Source organism: Tenrec ecaudatus, chromosome 3, assembly GCF_050624435.1.
Source record: "Tenrec ecaudatus isolate mTenEca1 chromosome 3, mTenEca1.hap1, whole genome shotgun sequence".
Lineage (NCBI taxonomy): Eukaryota > Metazoa > Chordata > Mammalia > Afrosoricida > Tenrecidae > Tenrec > Tenrec ecaudatus.
In genome coordinates, this window is record NC_134532.1 from 67907256 (window position 1) to 67914804 (window position 7549).

At 39.8% G+C, this 7549-nt stretch overlaps 1 pseudogene; it reads right to left on the bottom strand.

Moving 5' to 3' along the window:
• Nucleotides 1–5270: 5270 nt before the first annotated feature.
• Nucleotides 5271–5418, bottom strand: LOC142443847 (U1 spliceosomal RNA; annotated as a pseudogene).
• Nucleotides 5419–7549: the final 2131 nt, after the last annotated feature.

The following is a 7549-nucleotide window of genomic DNA, read 5'->3' on the forward strand; positions in this document are numbered from 1 at the left end:
TGTGCCCTCAGGCCAGCTATTTCTTACTTGTTCTACAACAGAAATGTTTCTGGTTTAAAAAATATTATTGGTGGTCTTTTCTTTCTTACTCTTTATATTATTGCTATACTCTTCTTTCTGTTTCATTTTGTTTTTATTGCTTCTGTTAAGTTTCCCAGTGTCTGAAGCACAGAAGGAATGCGTGCATAGAGAAAATAAATAACTGATGCAATGGTTTGTCAGGGATGGGTTGGGATGGGGAGGGTGAGGGGAATTGGGGAGCAAACAATGAATGAGGGAGGGGGAAAGAGCATTAGAAACTGATTGTGATGATGTATATACAGTTCTTTTAAAAAGTGCTCTCACTGTGGAATTGTATGACATGAATTTTAGACCAAGACAACTACTTTTAAAAAGATAACAAATATGACCAATGGGTACTGCAGGTGAAGGAGGAAGAATATATGCTTAGGGGGCATTGAGTTTATATTAATTGTGGTGGAAAATTTTGGAAAAGTTATCAATAATGATTGTATATCACACAGACTATAATCAATGGCAGTGAATTATACACATAGAAGTTGTTGAATTGGAGAATGCTTTGTTGTGTATAGTTTTGACACAATTAAAAAAATAATTACATGAACAACAACAACCAACAACCTGGAAATCTGGGTTTAAGGCATCAGCCATTGAAACCTGCATGGATTTTTTCCTGCACACCTGTGACCACCACTGAATGTGACTTAAAGGTTACTAGTTTTATTGCTTATTTGTGACTCTCATTTAAACAAGCTAAGAATACATCAAGCATATATAAGTAGTACATACCCTATGGGAGGTCAACTTTGTTGTGATCAATAAAACTCAGTTTGTGAATAAACAAATGCATTGATATTTACTTGCAATTAGAATGCAAAATTGGGAAATAAAGATGAAGGAAGAGTAGTTGGAAAATATGCTCTTGGTGATATAATTGAAGCAGGAGATCACAAGATAGAATTTTACATGACCAAAGACTTCTTCATTGCAAGTGCATTTTATCAATAACAGAAATGATGACTGTACATGAGTATAGTTGCAATGACTTGGAGTAACTAGACCAACAAACAACATGATGATAAACAGTGGAGAAGGATTTTTGCTTGGATCCACTACCGATGCTCACAGAAGCAGCAGTCAGAAAATCAAATTGTGTATTGTATTTGGCAAATCTGTAAGAACTCTTTAAAGTGCTAAAGAACAAAGACCTCACTTTGAGGACTAAGGTGCTTTAGACTCAAACCATGCATGGTATTTTCACTTACCTTGTAGGCATGTGAAAGTTGGACTTTGAATAAGGATGACCAAAAAGAATCGACGCATTTGAATCACGATGCTAGAGAATAATGTTGAAATATTGCCATGAACTGCCAGAAAACTCCAAAAACCAAGCTCACCACCATCAAGTCAATTCCTGTTCATAGCATTCAGTAGGATGAGGTAGGACTCCTTGCTTGGATTTTTGAAGATTGTAACTCTTTATGGGAACAAGTCTTTTCTGCTGCTGAACAGCTGGTGGTTTTGAATTGCTGATGTCTTGGTAAGCAGCCCAACATGTAACCGTTAAGTGACAAGAACTATAAACTTCCAGAAGAACAAATAGATCTGCCTTGGGAAAAGTAGAGTGAGAATGGTCCTTAGAAATCAGGATGATGAGACTGGTAAGGATGGTGTCACGTACTCTGGACAAGTTCTCAGCAAGACCATTCCATGGGAAAAAACATCGTGCTTAGTAAAGTGAACGTCAGCAAAAAGAGCCATGAGGTGGATAAGCTGGATCTTGACAAAGTGGTGGCACCAGCGTGTTCACAAATAACAGTGATGATGATGGCCCGGGACTGGGCAGTACTTCATTCTTTGTACATAGGGTCGCTAGGAGTTGGAACTGACTTGACAGCACCTAACAACAACAACAATAACAACAACAGCCACCTTATTCTGATTTAATCAATAATTAATACCACTAATATCCGTTCATCAGTGTTTTGATGAAGGACGTACCTGGATCATCCAGGTCAGTTCTTTCTAAGTTTGAGGCAGTGATCATCCTCGCACATGCCCTTTGAAGACTTCAAAAATATATACATGTTATTAAAAAGCAAAGCAACGGAAAGATTCCTCCTTTAACGGACTCAAGCATCCTTCAATGGGAAATGAAGGACAAACTTCCTGCTCTACCAAGCCCTCTCTCTAGAGAACGGGGTTTATTTATGTTAGCCACGGAAGTAAATTCACTAGCAACCCTTTGCTGTTTTAACTATGTAGGAAATAGAAAGATAAAAAAATAAAACAAAACAAACACTATAACATTGGTCAAATGGCCATAGTACAAAGCCAAGGGCATTTGTGAGTTTGAAGGAGATCTTTCATATCAAGCAGTTGTCACATGTATCAAGTAGAACTGTCCTCCATGAGGTTTACAGTAGCTGATTTTGGAGGAAGTATATCACTAGGTCTTTCTTCTGAGGTGTCTGTGTCGAATGATTCTACCTTTCAGTTAGCAGCCGAGGACATGAAGTGTTTGCACCACCCAGAAATTCCCTAGCACATAAACAACACCAACAAACCCCCAACTTATTACAGTGGGATGAGTCTAACGCATGACAACTCTATGTGCATTAGAGTAGAACATCTCCACAGAGTTCTCTGGGCTGTAATTCCTTAGGAAAGAAGATGGATAAGCTTTTATCTGTAAAGTCATTGGATGGGTTTGAACCACCAACCTGCAGCTTATTAGTGGAATAAAAACTGTAAAGTGCTTGGCATTAGGACACTTAGTACTGTTCGTCTGTATTAACTTAAGCAATTGTCAGTATTGCTAACTAAAATTTTGAGGTATTTTGTAAGGAAAGATAGATGTTTTGTCTCTGTTTTCTTTTTCTTTTCCTAAGGTAATGTCTGTCTTCTGCAGTCTTTCTTTAAAAATATTTCACTTTTTAAGTGGTGATCCATGGGAACGTTCTCTCATGACAGTGGACTCTCCAATCTATGTAAATTAGTCCAAGATATTCCTTTAGAAAGTAGATCACATTATTGACTAGCATCTCATTTTATTACTTGTGAGTGGATGTTTTAAAGGTGGGAATGATCATTAGGTTCACATCGTTTATAGAAGCATATAAACAATGAAAAAACCCCAATAACCCCTCCTAAACAACCTCTATATTACAACTAGAGTTAATGCAGAGGGATTTGGAAATATTTTTCTCTCTAGCCCTGGGGATAACCTTCTTAGACAGATGTGGGAAGCAGCTCCTTTTTTTTGAATGATGGGCAGCAGTTCTGTCTGTATGTTAATCTTGTCAGATGAACAACCAACTAAAACACTGAACTCAGAAAACACTGAATTGAATAAAGAAATCAATGGAATTCATTCGTGAATCACAATGTCAGTATGTAGGTAGTTTGCCCTGTGTCTACCAGAGCCTTTGCCCGTGCAAGAGAACACTGTGTTGAGTGTGTCTCATGTGGGAACAGACACTTTCACCCAATAAGGATGAGTAACGCATGCCTATAACTGCTTTATGAGATGTGGGATCTGTATTTAAATTTTACAATGGATAACAAAAGATGTGTACTTAGGAAGGATAGTCCAAAAGAATCGAATGAAAGATGGGAAAACAGAACATGATGCTCTTGATGATGAACAAGTTAATAAACCAGCACTGCATTTGAAGAAGGCCCTTGGGTAATGTCAACACTTAAATCTGTTCACGAACGTCTCATCTCAAGGAGTGATTGGGATATCAAATAAGATAATAAATGTAAAGGTATTTGAAAATGTGTCTATTTACCCCATATACCTTTATTGTATGATCAGATATACGAAGGTGATCAACATGTACATTGTTCCTGCCCTTATGGGGAAAGAGCCTTTATGTAAAGTGCTTTTGTGAGTGCTTCTGATATCTTAGGAGCCCTGGAGGCATCATGGGTTATAGGTCAGTCTGCTGACCTCATGGTCAACAGTTCGAATCCACCAATTCGTCCTTGGAGAAAGACCAGGACTTTTCTTCCCTTAAAGATTTGCAGCCTTAAAACCCAAAGGGGCACTTTCACTGTGCTTGGTATGGTCACCCAGTCCGAAGGGACTCGATGGCAGGGAGGGAATCTCAAGGATGAGCACTGGGGATGAACAGGAGCAAAACCATCTGCTACTCCTATTGTTTGCGTGTTCACAGTGCAGAGAAGGGGACAGACAAAATGTCTGAGCTTCACAAGCAAATATAAAACTGTCACCGGGAAAAGAGTTGTGAAGGGGAGAGGCACGGTCTTAATTAATTAGTGCTGCTATCACAGAAATACCACAAGTGGATGTCATTAACACATAGCATTCTATTTTCTCAGTTGAGGAGGCTTACCAGAACAGGCCACTGGCTCTGTCAGCTCAATAGGAAGGCTCTTGTTCATCTGAACTCCTACTCCTGGGTATTCAGTATGTGTCTTGGCATTTCTCTTCCACCTCTCTGCTCTTCTTGCTTGTTTAATTTCTTTTATATCTCAAAGAGATGGACTCAAGACCCCCTATAAGAATCTTACCTCATTATCATAATAAGCTAATCATTGCTCTGATGGAACTATAACCATAAGCATAGAAATTAGAATGTATAATGCATATTTTGGGGGGAACATAATTTAGTCCTGCACTGTTATAAGATTTTCCCCTAGACAGCAGATTAAAACAATAAACATTGACTAGGGTAGGCTGGGATTGGCTGTGGGTTACCTATAGTTAGTGGGGAGCTGCCTGGGCTTAGCTCCAGGCTTGGGTTTGGATTGAGATCTGCTCGATGTAGCTTCTTGGTCTAGCAACTGTTTAAGGAGAGCTTTTCTCTATTGCAAAAGGCCTGCCAGAGTGCTGATTGCTCCTCTAGTAACACAGCTGAAACTAATGTCCTCTTTCCTCTACGCAGGTTCTATTGGTCCAAGCCAGGCATGTGGCAAGCCTCATGTTAGTTGGATGGGTCAAAAAAGAAGGGTAGAGTGAATGTTTGCTGAACGACGGTCTAGTCTACTGCAGTGGTGAAAAACATGCAATGAAAAACATACACGCACTGGCCTAGGTGTGAAGGATAAACCCAATCTCTTAACATCATAGATGATGACACATCTGATCCAGGCCTACCTTTGCAATATGATTCTCAATTCTGCTTTTCTTTCTTTCTTTCTTTCTTTCTTTCTTTCTTTCTTTCTTTCTTTCTTTCTTTCTTTCTTTCTTTCTTTCTTTCTTTCTTTCTTCCTTTCTTTCATGCAGTCCCCCATGACCACAAATTATGTAGTCGAGTTCCCCACATTTGGGGAGATCGCAGGGGTCAGCACATCCGGAGTGCAATGGATAAGCCTTGCTCCGGGAAAACCACCTTCGTGATCATGGTATCTCCCCTGCCTGGTAAGCCTCAATTCTACTTTTCATGTACTGTGACCCGACCTCTTCCTGTCAGGCTTTATGAGAAAATCAGCGGAACCATATTCAATCATTAGCCATAATTGTTGTCTAAGGTATGAATTGATGAAAGATTTCCTGTTTCCAACTAGTATTTTTGGATTACACCTAAACTAGCTTTCATATGTTCTTGGATGTCTAGTCTGGTTGGATGCAGTAGCTCACAGCTATGCAGTAAACATTCCCCGCCCTGCATTTTATGTACAATGATCTTACTATGCAGATTTATGCCTGTGGGGAGGAGGAAGCTCAAGTCCCCAATCCAAGTTTTGTCCTTCAGTTGGACTGAAGTCAGTAATCTAGCACACCAGTTTGCTCTGAGAGCAGGAATCAATAAGGCTTTGCAATAAGCATTTCTCCATTTCAGTGGAGTTCACAGTTATTGATAAAGGAAGTCGAGGATGTCTATGGGGAATTCTAATTTATCATTAGTGGGCAGGTACTCACCACATGTTTGTTCAGTGGTCTATGTAGGCATGCGGTGACTGCCACCATGTTAGGCTGAGCCAACGTCCTCCCTCATTCAGATTTTACAAACAGTTGCCTGGCTGGTCTTGTTTTTACCTTGGTTCCTTCTGCATCTGTTTTGAAGTTGCTTTTCTGCTCCAACTCACTAATTGTTTTCTTTCTCACGCAGTTTGCATGTGCTTACAACATCTTTTTATGGATGGAATCTATGCTGTTGGAAACATTGATTCTCTTTTTACCTTCCCCTTCCCCACCACTCTCATATCACCTTCAAATCGATCACTTCTTAGACATGAAGTAGGGTACTTTCATACCTAGTAGCTGTTTATGTATGTACATTATTCAGAGGTAGATTTATTACACTTACTTAGTCTTTCATTTGTTTGGTCAGATGAATATAAAAATAACATTTATTCAGTTAGGTTGTACCATATACTGATCCATCAAAGAAACTTTTACCAGAAGTGAGTAAAACCTGTAAGATTCCTTTCAGCTTGAATTTCCTATTCTAGATTGGAGAGGGGACAGTCTTTTGCTTAAAACAAAACAAATTCAATTTCATTTTGTTTGAGAATTCAGGCTGGTGGGGAGCCAAGGAAACCAAACTCACTGCCATCGGGTCAATTCTGACTCTTAACGACTCTACAGGACAGGGGAGAATAGCTCTTGTGATTTTCTGAGATTATAACTCTTTCTGGGAGTAGAAAAGCCTCATCTTTCTCCTTCAGCAGCTGGTGGTTTCAAACTGCTGACCCTGTTGGCAGCCCAACAGACAACCACGAAGGCACCAGGGCTCATGTCTATGCACATCAGCACCGTGGTAGATGCCAGGGGCCAGCATGGTGCCCAGAACACCTCCAAGACTAGCTTCTTTGCTACTAGCTCTTAGGATCTTTGCTATAAAGGTATGAAACTTCAAATAACGTCTCCAAGCCCTCAGAGCATCCTGGAGGAGGTAGATGTAGCTCATGCCCGTCTGGATGCTGAAATCACTCAGCTGGAGCCTCTTGTGCTTAAGCAGCATTTTAAAGATTTTCCTTTTCCACGCTTCACAATCCACACTTTATGTAAAATTCCTACTGTTTTCTCGGTTTCTTTTGCGGTGGGTTCAATTACGGTTTTCTTTCTTTCTTTCTTCCTTCCTTCCTTCCTTCCTTCCTTCCTTCCTTCCTTCCTTCCTTCCTTCCTTCTTTTCTTTCTTCATTCATTTTCAATATCCCTGTGGCAGAGTAGTTAAATCTCTAGGCTCTCTGCCAATTTGCTGCCCAATCTTTTCTAATTGTTTCCACGGTCTATCAAAAATGGCCGTTTTATTTTTTAACATAAGATGTGGCCACCATTTAAAAAAATCCACTTTTAGATTTAGAATCTTGCATGCTGAAACTTATTGAGTCCTGGAGAAGTCTAAGTCAAGATCTCCTTACTGAGGAAGCTGAGCTTCCAAACAAAGAGATTCTTAGTGAATGAATATCTTTAAATTAAAAAAAAATCCCTACTAACTTTATGACACTGGTTCAATTAGTACCATCTTTGCCACTAAAACCCGGATGGCGTAGTACTTGTGATTTGGGCTGGGATATTTAAGGTCAGCAGTTCAACACCACCAGCCTCTCCCCT